Source organism: Haplochromis burtoni, unplaced genomic scaffold (assembly GCF_018398535.1).
Source record: "Haplochromis burtoni strain Fernald_Lab_line unplaced genomic scaffold, NCSU_Asbu1 Contig_26, whole genome shotgun sequence".
NCBI classification, from domain to species: domain Eukaryota; kingdom Metazoa; phylum Chordata; class Actinopteri; order Cichliformes; family Cichlidae; genus Haplochromis; species Haplochromis burtoni.
In genome coordinates, this window is record NW_024582387.1 from 3,019,863 (window position 1) to 3,031,904 (window position 12,042).

At 40.0% G+C, this 12,042-nt stretch overlaps 1 protein-coding gene across 1 annotated transcript in view; it reads left to right on the forward strand.

The window, feature by feature from the left end:
* Positions 1–586: 586 nt before the first annotated feature.
* LOC102289456 (metabotropic glutamate receptor 4) overlaps positions 587–12,042 on the forward strand; it is a 187,121-nt gene continuing 175,665 nt past the window's right edge. Inside the window, exon 1 of the mRNA XM_005917943.3 lies at positions 587–1,326. The gene's annotated coding sequence lies outside the window, so the exon portion shown is untranslated. The remainder of the gene's footprint in view (positions 1,327–12,042) is intronic.

Genomic DNA, 12,042 nt, shown 5'->3' on the forward strand with positions numbered 1-12,042 from the left:
TGCATCAATCGCATTCAAGTCTCAAATAATAACATCCCATGCCTAGTTTAAAACTAATTTCTCGCATTTTTGCTGGATAATCTGGGACATATATTGGCATGCCCTTGGACATAATTTCATAAATGTGCTGCAGAGCGTGGCTGCTGTCAGTCAGGGAAACACGCACACGGACACACAACACACTCCCAGTATCTAGATTGAGTTTTCTCACTCGGTGATTGGACTTGATATCTTCGTCATGGTCTACGCACAGCATCCCAAACCTTTGAGATTCAACATACTGCATAGGCTGCGCAACAGCACCTGTAACGTGCGAGCCGACCCAAAAGCGTCACATTTGAATCATTTATACCATCTCTGCTGCTGTCGCCGTGAAAATTGCATTGATTGCAAGCGATCTCACAGTCACAGGAATTCATTATATCTGACAGAAAAATATCAGTCGGATAAAACAGAATTGTTGTGACTTGTTTAATTAGTCCAAAAGGATTTGGTACGCATGAAATGAGCCTTACAACTTAAATACTGAGATATTTTATTAAAAACAAACAAACAAACAAGCAAACAAACAAAAATATCAACTAAATCAGATTTGACTGGCAGTAGGGGTAGACAGGGTGGTTTTCTGTGTTTCTTGTTGCTCACTATATAGACGAAGATAAACACAATCCTCGACACTGAGGTCTGGGTGTGCTGAGGGGTGAAGCAGCAGGCGGCCAAATGGACGTTAAAATGAAACAAATTGATGCACAGCCTGTATGTCACACTCCAGCCAAAGCGCTGGTAGCTTTATATGCTTTAATCAGACATTCACACCTTTTTTCCCCCGTCGTTCACTGATGGTGCATTTCTTTCCTGATAAAGGCGGTGTGCTGCGATGCATTTAACATCATTCACATCCAGTGCAAGGGGCGCATGTAGTCTTCCCTCTGTCAATGAGAAAGTGCTCTCGCCTCGGGTGTGGGATATGCGCTTCTCCGCTCTTTTATCCCGTAAAATCAGATCCGCTTTTCGCAGGAGCTGTATTAGTGAGTAGCTCTACTGGACGTGTCTTTTATTTTCCCTTCGCACACAGCCTAAAGTTAGGACTTGAGACTTTCAGCGCCACTTTTCCGAGGACAGCGCTCGAAATGATTTGGGGAGATTGACGGAGCCTCCAAACGAGTGTACATTCCCGCTGGATACTATTCAGAAAGAATGTTTAGACGCTTTTTTTGAAGCTCGGGAAATCTTCTCTCTACAAATTGATGCGCCTAACAAGATGCGATTTTGCCGTGGATATGGGTCACTTCTTATGAAAGGCTTCTTCGTGGACAGGAGAAAGGGGTAAGAACAGCCGCCCGAGCCGCAAAATGGGCCATCAATGACAATCAAATGTTTGTTAACGTCGTGACTTAAAATTACTTGATACTAACTAGTGTGAACGCAGAGCGCTGGCAACGAGGACCCATGATAGATATCTGGGGGTGCACACAAAACATTTGTCATGTACATTTCAGAGCTGTATAATACTTCAATTGATGATTCACACGGTTGTAGTTTAGAAAAGTAAATATATGTGCTGGCTGTAAAAAGGAGTGCAACGCCCTGGACTGTAAGTGCATTGATTGTTTTTACGCGTTAAGGCGCAGCGTTTTGTGTGGAGCCCTGTATCTCGCTGCGCTGCAGAGGCGCCTGAAGTCTCGCAAAAATATGATAAAAGAATGACTCAATATCGAAACTACTGGAGCTGCGGGGTTTTAATATAAATATAGTTGCAGCTTTGAAAGCGCAGATTAGACCGAAACCATGGATAAATCCTCTCTTCAATTCAAGCAAAACCCAGTTTAACTCTGAAAGGCAGCAACACAGCAGCATGCAAACAACCGCTTCATCGTTCCCAGCTCCCCCACATTTGTCTCATCCCCACCTCTCCCCCAGTGTCTCCCTCTCAGCCCTGAAACAAGTTGAGTCACGCAGGGGAGCACCCCGGCTGGGTGGTGTTTTGTGAGAGTGTGTCGGGGGTGGGGTAAACGGTGTGTGAACCATCGACTGTCAGTCACTGTGCTGTGCAGATGTGCAGCCTCCTGGCAGTGGAAGGGAGAGTGGAGACAGTAGTAGACCAGCTGATGTGAGACTGCTGCTGTACTATACCCCAGAGCAAACTTTAATAGATTATTTAGGCATGCATGGGCTGCACTTTAAGGCTTTCTTTCCTGGTTATTAGGGATGCATATTAAGCTTGATTTACCTGCACAGTTTTTGTCTGTTGTTGGCCTTTTAATAAAGGGCTTGGAGAGGCAGTGAAGGTTCATGCCAGGAGCAAATTTTTTTTAATACTGCTTCCATTTTGTGCTGCCCCCTCGGGCCTTTTTGTTGAGCCAAAGATTAGCTCTGTGCTATCTTACTCTCTTAGCTTCAATTGATGGTGGGGGGCTGCTATGATTACGGCCAAATATGCCATTGTCTGCATTCCCTCTGAACTTACAGCCAAGTGGGGAAATATTCTTCATATCAGTGGGTAATTATCTAAAGAGAGTGACTCAGCAAAAGAGAGATTTTTTTAATTTGTTCTCGTCCAGCCTCTGAGGTCCCATGAGATGGATTTATGTCTTATGTTGGGGTTATTCTTGTTGGCATGTTCTTCACTACTGCAGTGACTGATAGCCTACCTGGATCTAGCAACAAAGCGTGCTTAAGAAATCTCCCCCAGAGAGAGATTGGGACGAATACTCTGTGCGCTGATTGCAGCTGACAGAGAGGTGCAGGGCTTATTCAAACAGCCTCAGATTTACTTTTCCAAGCTTTGCCTGGCTTATCATGTCCTCTGAGTTAGTTTAGCAAGTGCAGACTCAGCGTAAGACCCCTGGTTTGCCTGCTGCTAAGTTCTCTTCAATACAGTGTGGACGAGAGCGTAAGCAGCCATAAGAACATACTGTAGCATTGCCTCATTCTCTGCTTAATAATACAGAATTCACCAGCATACGTAGATAAGCTTTCCCAGTAAATTCAAATGCTTCTCTGTCTTTTTGTTCCATTGACAAAGGGGTCAAATAATGAACACATCACATTCATGATGGAAACCATGAAGATCAAAGTGATTGAAATCATTTCAGCAAGTGGGGGCTTGATGCTCTTCTCCAGTCTCCAGTATCCACGGTGTTTACTGTAGCTGCTGCATAGAGAAAGGCTCCAATAAACAAACGTGTTTTCCAAAACAGACCCATGGTTAAATTCCCACTAGACCTCTGTTGTTCCCTTTTACAAAAGCTTGCCTGGAAATGGGGAAATGTGTGTGCAGTGTATAGAGCCCAGGTTTTAGCTTTATTCTCCTCCCGGCAGGCACCATCTGCTCACCAGGGAGGTTTTCCAAACAATTCCATAGTAAAGATTGGAGGGATATGGGAAACTTGGCTACAGTACAAACACGGCATTTTATATGTGAAATAAATAGTAGGTCGTTTAATGTGAAATGAAACAGATGACTAAATATACGGATCAGTGTGTGAACTAAAACAGCCAAGTTAAAAATCCCTGCACTGATTTATGCCCTCGTGTTGCATTCACATTATGTAAACATGCTTTCATAGATACTCATAATATTTTCTCTCAGTGCATTAAGAAACACTATGGCCATTCTCATAGTTGAGAATTTGTCAGCTTTTCACTTAAACTTCCTGCAATTAGTGGACTCAATTTTATCTCTCTAAGGACAGTTTTTTTTACATGCATTATACATTTATAGTGTGCTAAAATGTTTCATTTTGTACACACTATTAATTAATGGATTAATTTCATATCATATTTAAGGTATGATGAGCAAGCTATTTTAATGGACTTCTGACAGCAGTGATGGAGATTCCCCACACTTAGGACTGATGGATGGAAATGAAATGTTTATCCTCATAACAGGCTATCATATATATATGAACAGACACTGTTTTCCCTTTAGGTGGTACCATTTCAATTGTCTGTTAGATTGTAAATTCTGAATAAAGCCACAGGTGGAAATTAGACCGTTTTAATGTCCATAATGCATCTTTTGAAGTAATTTTTGAGGAAACGCTGGCTTCCATTAACTCGTGTGTATTTCATGCATAACATGGCTTTGGTACTTATTACATTCCTGACACATAATTTATTCTACAATAGCGTGGAAAAGTGATTTGACTCCAGATTATTAACAATGGAGAGAAACAACACGAGAAAGATGCAGAAGAGTGATGTTGTGTATTTCCTGAGTCATCATACACACAGATTCTTCCTAGGGCAGCGTTGTGTGAAATGGAGTGTGAAATGAGTGCAATTAACATCCCTGCAGTGGATTATGCACATTATCTTACACTAGGGTTCGAGAGCATCTTGCCTCCTGCCTGCGAATCTGTCATCGAGTTACATTCACCTTTCCTCAAGCCCATTTAATGTTTCCTACATGCTGGAGTCCTTTTGTTCGATCAATTTTTTACTTTATATCATATTGCACATTAATCTAGATCATGCCAGTCATAAATAAATAAATGATAGATGGACGAAATAAGACTTGATACTGATAACAAAAGCACCCATCCACTGAAGTTAAATTAAAAATAAACAGTTTTTGGACCCATTTTATTATTTGCTGTGTGCATAAGTAGCCAAAATTAGGATTTTTTTTTTTTTTTTTACATTTGAAACCCTTTTTCCAGTGTTGGTTGGAAAACCATGTGAGATTTTGTGTCTGCCAAAAAAACAGGAGTAGCTCCTTCGTGCAAGAGTGTTCAACAGTCATACAGGGAACACTGGACCTACATCACAGAAGAGGAAAGGTGTCACTTCTTCACTTTCACTTTTAGTTCCTCCATAAGTGGCCTCGACAGACCAAAAGGCAGTGGTGGAAAAATAGTGCATTTGGAGTAAAGGAGAGCTAAGATCACAGGTACAATCACATGTTCGAGAAGTTGTTGGAGAGCTTGTTGTATCCTTGCACCTGCAGGTCTATATTTTCTGGAAATGACTGTAGCATTGTAACTCTTCTTCTATGGCTGTCATCAAAAGCCATTCTTTGAAACAAAGCCTGTAGAAAAACAGTGTGTAAAGCAAAAGCTGTAGCTGGAGCAGATGAAGTAGGTGGACATATAATTCAGACTGTTTCCCCCCTCTAAACCTTCATTTAATGTTACAGAGAAATACCAAATATTTGAAGCCAGATTTTTAGGGACCCAAAATACAATCAACACCACTACCTGACAATATTTTACAAATAAGGAAATTATCATAAGTAGTAGCATTGTTGCTGAAATTAAAGATACACCTATTTTTGACATGGCCAAATCATAGTTCTTCAGATCTTAAGCCTTTCCCCCCCTTTGTGTGCATTTTCTTGTTTCAGAATGTGTTCAGATTTTAATTGAGTTTTAACTTAAACAAGAATGGAAATGAAGTCACTGGCTTTATCATTATTAGGTCAGCAGTTTAGGAAATAAATAGGTCAGCAGTGAGTTGTTCAACAATCACACCTTACCAAGTAAATCCACAAAACAAAGACAGAAGTGTCCCAGTATTTCCCTTAGTCTTAGCTCCATCCCACCCGTAGCTGCCTTTAGCTCCCATTGGCGTCCCTCCACGATTATCCAAACGACCTCCCGTCCTCATTTGCCTCCTGCTGTTCCTCACATGTGCAGTTCCAATATAATGCATATGAACAGACTGCACCTGAATGCATTCTTTTCTTGACATGAAATTACCGCTGCTGCAAAAGAGAGCTGCTGACTTTTGTGTCAAGCTTCTTTTTCCCTTCTTTTTCTCATTCAAGGAGTGACAATGACAACGACACCAGATATGAGAGCCTTGGCTGAGAATGAGTGCTGTGACAGTGCTGATGTTACGAGTTTCTACCTCCTATTTTCCCCAACCATCATCTGTGATTTCTTTTCCTGCTATTCATGGATGGTTGTGTAATGTTTGCTGATATCAGTGCTTCTCCTGTACTGCACCCGCATAATAAAATAATAGAAAAAGAAGCTTTGGTAACATACAAACTATTCAGAAAGGATACTTCATTGCTCTTCTTCACCTCATTGAATGCTCTTTACGTGGTAGATAGATACACAGACGCATAGAGATATGTATCGATACATAGATCGGCACTCTTATTTCAGTTGAGCTAGAATGGCCTGAGTAAAATTTGCCAACATAGCTCGCTTAGTTTTCTTTCCACCTCTGAATGTGGGTGAGTCCACTATGATCATTCTGCACTAATCTTCATACTCTGCATGTAGACAATATCCTAACCCATTTGTTTTCTCGAACCCTCTTCTCAGATGATCAGCTTTCAGGTTGTTCATGGTGCATTTTTCTCTCTGTTATGTTTGAAGTTGTGAATCCATCATTTATTATTTAGAATGTGTGGGGTTTTTTTTTTTAAAGCTTTAAAAGCGTTAAATTCTTACATCATCCATCCATCCATCCATCCATCTTTTAAAAACGTATCCACTTCAGGGTCATGGGAAGGCCAATGTGGATTACGCTCTGGACAGGTCGCTAGTCCGTCACAGGGCTAACACAGAATAACAGACGTGCATTCACGCCTCTAGGCAATTTAGAATTACCAGTTAACCAAACAAGCCTCATGGGACTGTGGGAAAAACTGGGGTACCTGGAGCAAACCCTTGTTTTTGGAGTGTGGGACGAAACTGGAAGAACTGAAGGAAACCCACACATCACAGGGAGGACATACAAACGCCATGCAGAAATGCCCCAAGCCAAGCAGAAGGCCCCCCTGAGTTGCCCCTTAAATCTGCAGTAAATTATTTTTGTCTATATTTGGGGCAGCTTAAGCTGTTAACACATCGCCTTACAAAAGGTGAATGTTTTGGCAGTAGTTGCTTATTTACCCATCTAACACACAAGAACACATAAACCATAAACTCAAGTCTTCTTTGTACAGACACTGATGTGGGAGCGTGTATGCTCTAAACAGAAACAGGCCTCTCTCCAGAAATTTGCTGCTCGCTGTTGAGACCGGCATAGCTTACAAAGAGGCTGCATGGCTCCTACCCACAGAAATAGAGCTCAAGTCACAAACCACATTACCTCAAATCCCAATCTCTGGTATTTGTAGATAACAAATTGGTTTGCAACCAAGCAAATGAGGGACACATGCTGCTGCCTAGCCAGCCTAAAGGAAGCAAATGTTTATGATTTGATGAAAATGCTAAGAATCACTGCCTACTCATACACCTGATTCACAGTCATACATCTCATGTGCTGCTTTATTTATACTGCTAATTGCACAACTGAATTTCTGCCATTTACAGTATTGTGCAAAAGTCTCAAACCATTTCTACTTTCTTTATATTTTGCTAGAAAAATGGAAAATAAGTGCAGCTGTTTATTGAAACTTGCAGACATGCATGCAAATATAGTATATTAAGCAAAAACAGGGTCAGTATTTGCTCTAACCACCTTTGAACACTCTTCGCTATAACCACTCTCTTATAGAAGCTTTCTTTTAATTTTTTAAAAGAAATACTTCTCCAGAATGCCTGAAGGATAGTCAATGCTCTTCTTTGGATATTAGTTTTGTTTGTTTTCTTTTCTGTCATAAAAGATACCAGACTACGGACTTGAGGTATGGGCTTTAAAGAGTCCAGTGAATGACTTAAACTGCCACTGTGTATTGTTCTACCAAGATATGCTTTTACCTCTCTGGCAGTATATTTGGGATCATTGCCATGTGGAAAAGACGATGCCAATCAGACACTTTCTAGATGGTGTTATTGGATCAAAATCTGACAGCACCTTTTTGCATTAATAATTCCATCAATTTTGACGATCATTTTCCTCACTACGACTGTCTGAAATGCAGTTCCAAACCATTATAGGCATCGACTGTGTTTTACTGGTTGTGCATTAAACTCTTCTTGCATCCTCTGTGTACACTGATGATCATTTGATCTAGAAATTTGATTGCATTACTCCAGAACATAGTTTTTTGTGTAACTGGGCATACCGCAGGAAGGAAAATTTCTCCCAATTTTCCTTCCTTAATGATGACTTCTTGACAGCTGCAATTCTACTGAAACAATGTCAGATGAGGCTTTGGTGAACAGTAGATGGACTGCTGGGAATCTTTGTAGAGCCACTTATGTAAGTGACCACAGTTGTTGCCCTCATTTAAACTTGTGTTGGTGCATTATATGTTAATTACATTGTGGTTGTGTCCCGGTGTTTTTTAATAACCAGACAATAGAAATAGAATATTGCACATGAGAAATCAGTGGTAAAGCACAGGCCAATCAAACAGTTGTGGGCTGTGTCGACCCAACGTTTAGTTTCATATTTAGGGAGGGTTACACTTGAGGTATGGGCAATAAAGAGAGTTTCAGAAGAGTTTGCAGTTACAGTGTAGGGATGATGCAAATTTCCCACTGAAGCATAAATCCCCAGTCTGAAAGAACATATCCACTTTCAAATTTTGCTCATCAGCATTTTAGCACTTTATCTTTTGTCCACTCGCTCAGTTTTCCAAAATTTGGTTCATAAACACTGATTCATCCATTGAGCTAGGTGTCTTTTCACTGCTTGAATGATTCATAGATCAGTGTTAAACAGCTTATCAAAAAGAAAAAAAAGGAACATTACTTTGAAAAATTTCTGGATTGAAAATGAAGGAAAAAGCAGCCAAATAATGAAAAACTAAGATTTTTGGACTTTAGAAAATGACTGTTTAATTTTCTAATGTTATTTTTTTCAGTAAATAACATTACAGATTTTTAATTTGCAAAGTTTGACATCTTCTATGACAGAAATCATTGTTTGTCCTCTAGAACAACAGAGACAAACTTTTTGATTTGCGATATAATCTCATTTTGTACCGACCTTCCAGAACGGTTTCTACTTACTGCAGAAATCCAGATGAAATGTAATATTGTGGTTTTACTTTAGATAAGGTTTGGTCAGGCACAAAAAACACTTAGATTCAATAAAAAGGTCACAGCTTTAGCTGAAAGTCATGTAACTGACTTACTTGAACCTATGACTAGAAAAAACTAATTAAACATGCTGTCAGTTAATGTGTCTCTGATAAATTTGGCAGATTAGTAATTGTTTCATCATTTTCATTAATTGTTTCTTCAAGTTTGAACTTATATCTGTCATCAGAATCACGATTAAAACATCAAAAGTGAGGATTTACACTGCAGTAATGCTGTCTTTATAGGGGCAGGCTTTGCATGTTATCCCTGTCTCTGCATGGGTTCACTCTGGGTACCCCGGTTTATTTCCACAGTCCAAAGAACCTTTTCGGTTAATTGGTGATTCTAAAGTGGCAGTAGGTGTCAATGGTTATCTGTCTCTCTGTGAGAGATTGCAGACTGCTCCAGGGTGTAAACAGATATGAGAGCAAAATGATAAATGTTTCATTTCAAGTAAATGCATTTGTATTAAAATGTGAGCCTAAACATTTTTCAAACCCCAAAGTTTTGATTGTTATGCAACTTAACACTGAAAGATGTAAGACACATCTCTCTTGATCAGATTGACAGCTTGTTAGCAAATGAGAGTCCATCCATGGAGAAGACACGAGAGCAAAGACAGAAAATCAATTCATAGGCATGTTTTCACATCACTTCCTTCAACATAATAAACAAGAATGTTGGGTTTGAACTGGTGCATGTAGATTGCTTTTATTTAACAGTCTTTAATAGGCAATGGGTTGTAATGGATCTATTTTATAAATATTCTTTTAAGTATGTTTAAAGCATTTTAAACTTTGATAAAAGTTAATTTTATAAATAACTGCATATTGAGTTTCTGTCTTCTCCTTGCACTCTCCCTCTCATGTATTACCTCAGTTGCAATCTTACCAACCTGTTAAGATTAGCCAAGAGAATTGTGTCTTACAGTTTTTCAGTATAGGTCCCACCCACAAGATTTACTTTGCTACAACATTTTGCTTGCCTTCTTTAATTGTTAGTGTATTTCACAGCAAACTGCACAAAAAATAAATTGCATGCAAAACCATATGGTTTAAATGCTCCTTTTGTACGTCTAAAATGCCTCTTTTGTCCTAGCTATTTTAGTGTCGACCAAATAAGATCCATTTTAGTGATAATAACACCCCACTAGGATTTATGCTGAAGGAACCCAGTGTACACACAGATGTTAGGATGCTCATGGTACAATAAAATGTCTCTCCAAGTGATTTACTCTTTGTCATGGGAACAAATCTGAATGGTATATTAAACTTTAGAATGCTCAGACTAACCATTCAACACACCTAAGGTGACATGCTTGCTGAGTGGTTTTCAGCTGAGGTGGGAACTCCAGCCTATAATGAAGTCTTGCAGATGAACTACTTTCAGCCACCCTCTTTGCTTCTCTGCAGTGAGGGGGGAAAAACTGGAAATAATGTCAGTAGATGCAGATTTTTATGTTTTATGTTGTTTCTTCTATGGCCTTTTCTGCACCAGCTGTCTACAAAGCCATCACTTATCAGCACAGGTGTTGATAAAGTGGCTTCAATTATTGGTTCAGACATCTGCATTACAAATGGATGCCTGGGCCGTTACCCGGGGATAACTCCGGTTCACACAGTCACACTCTGCCAGTTGAGAGGAAGGTGTTTGATTCAAAAATATGGCTCTACTCAGAAATAGATTGCTCGGCTTGCTATGATGAGATTAGTGTGTTGCAGGTTTTGGTGTTTTGACAGAACATGAAGGGATCGCTATAGCTCCTGTATGGCTGACGTGCCCTAGCATTAGTGTCTATGGGCACTAAGGCGAAGGCTGAATCCTCTGATGTCCTGTGGTTATTCATTTAACTTTGCAACGGCTGATTAAACTACCTCTGCCTTCCTTTTATCAAAGCATGACATGATGACAGCTTGACAATGAAGCCTTTTTTATTTTAAATCTGCATTGCACCATTTACTGCTATCAGTGGCACAGACATATTAAAGTGAAACTTGCTGTCATTGATGCAGTTACACATGCAGGAACACAAAGGAGAACTGGCATATCTCAATTTTTGCGATAAATTTACACTGTTGCAAGTCAGATCCTGCTATTGAGCTTTCAAATTAGCGTTGTAGATGAATGTGCATGTGCTATTTACAAATTGCACACACATACTTAATTTATGGAACATTTAACTAAAAAAGGGGGGCATGCAATAAGAAATGTAGAAGTTAAGGTACAAGTAAAGAGGGATCTGTGCAAGGTGTGGTTTGTGTTATTCCCGATATATCTGAGCAAATGGGAAAATAGCTTGATCAGACTTATCAGCATTCACACATGTGAATATTCACTGAAGCGCTGTGCTATTGCTTTAATCCTCAACACGTGGGCTATCATTAACAGGAGCTTCCTAAAATAAAATCAAAACCCTATATCTCTTCTGACCAACTGCTGTGCACACACACATAAAAGGCAAAAAAATGATTTAAGTTCTCTGAATATCTGTCTCAACCACATCCACCTACACTTTGCACACAGAGCACAAAAGCATATGTACATCACGTTGAAAGGCATGCACACAGATGCTCACTGACACATGGAGAAAATGCTACAGAGATACTTATGACCACATGCTACAGATATGAGAGATTAGATAGATCTACAAACATGCAAATCACAACTGCACGTAAGACTAAGGGGGTGGATGCAAAGAGAGTGTGTCCATGAGCTGTATGAGAGCTCTTCTGAGATCCCTCTAGCCCACCGTGGGTGTTTTGTCTTTCCCGCGAGGGATGCTCGTTGTTTTGCGGAGGCAGGTTCAGCTCTAGGATTAATGAAAAGCTCCATCTTAGTCATGAAAAGAGCATTTTCACAATCTATTTAACATCATGCATACCAAAGGCTCACATTAGGCGCTGTTGACTTATGCTAGCCTACAGCAGTGTTTTCTGATGCATTCATTGCCACTGCTGTGATCTTCTGTGGGTAGGCTGCCCCCCCTCCAGCCGTGCCCATTGAGTCTCTTGCATTTCTCATGTTCACTGTCAGAAAAGTCATTCTTCAGCGCTGAGATGAAATATGGTGCACAACTGGAAGTCTGAGGGAGTTATTGAAGAAATGAGAG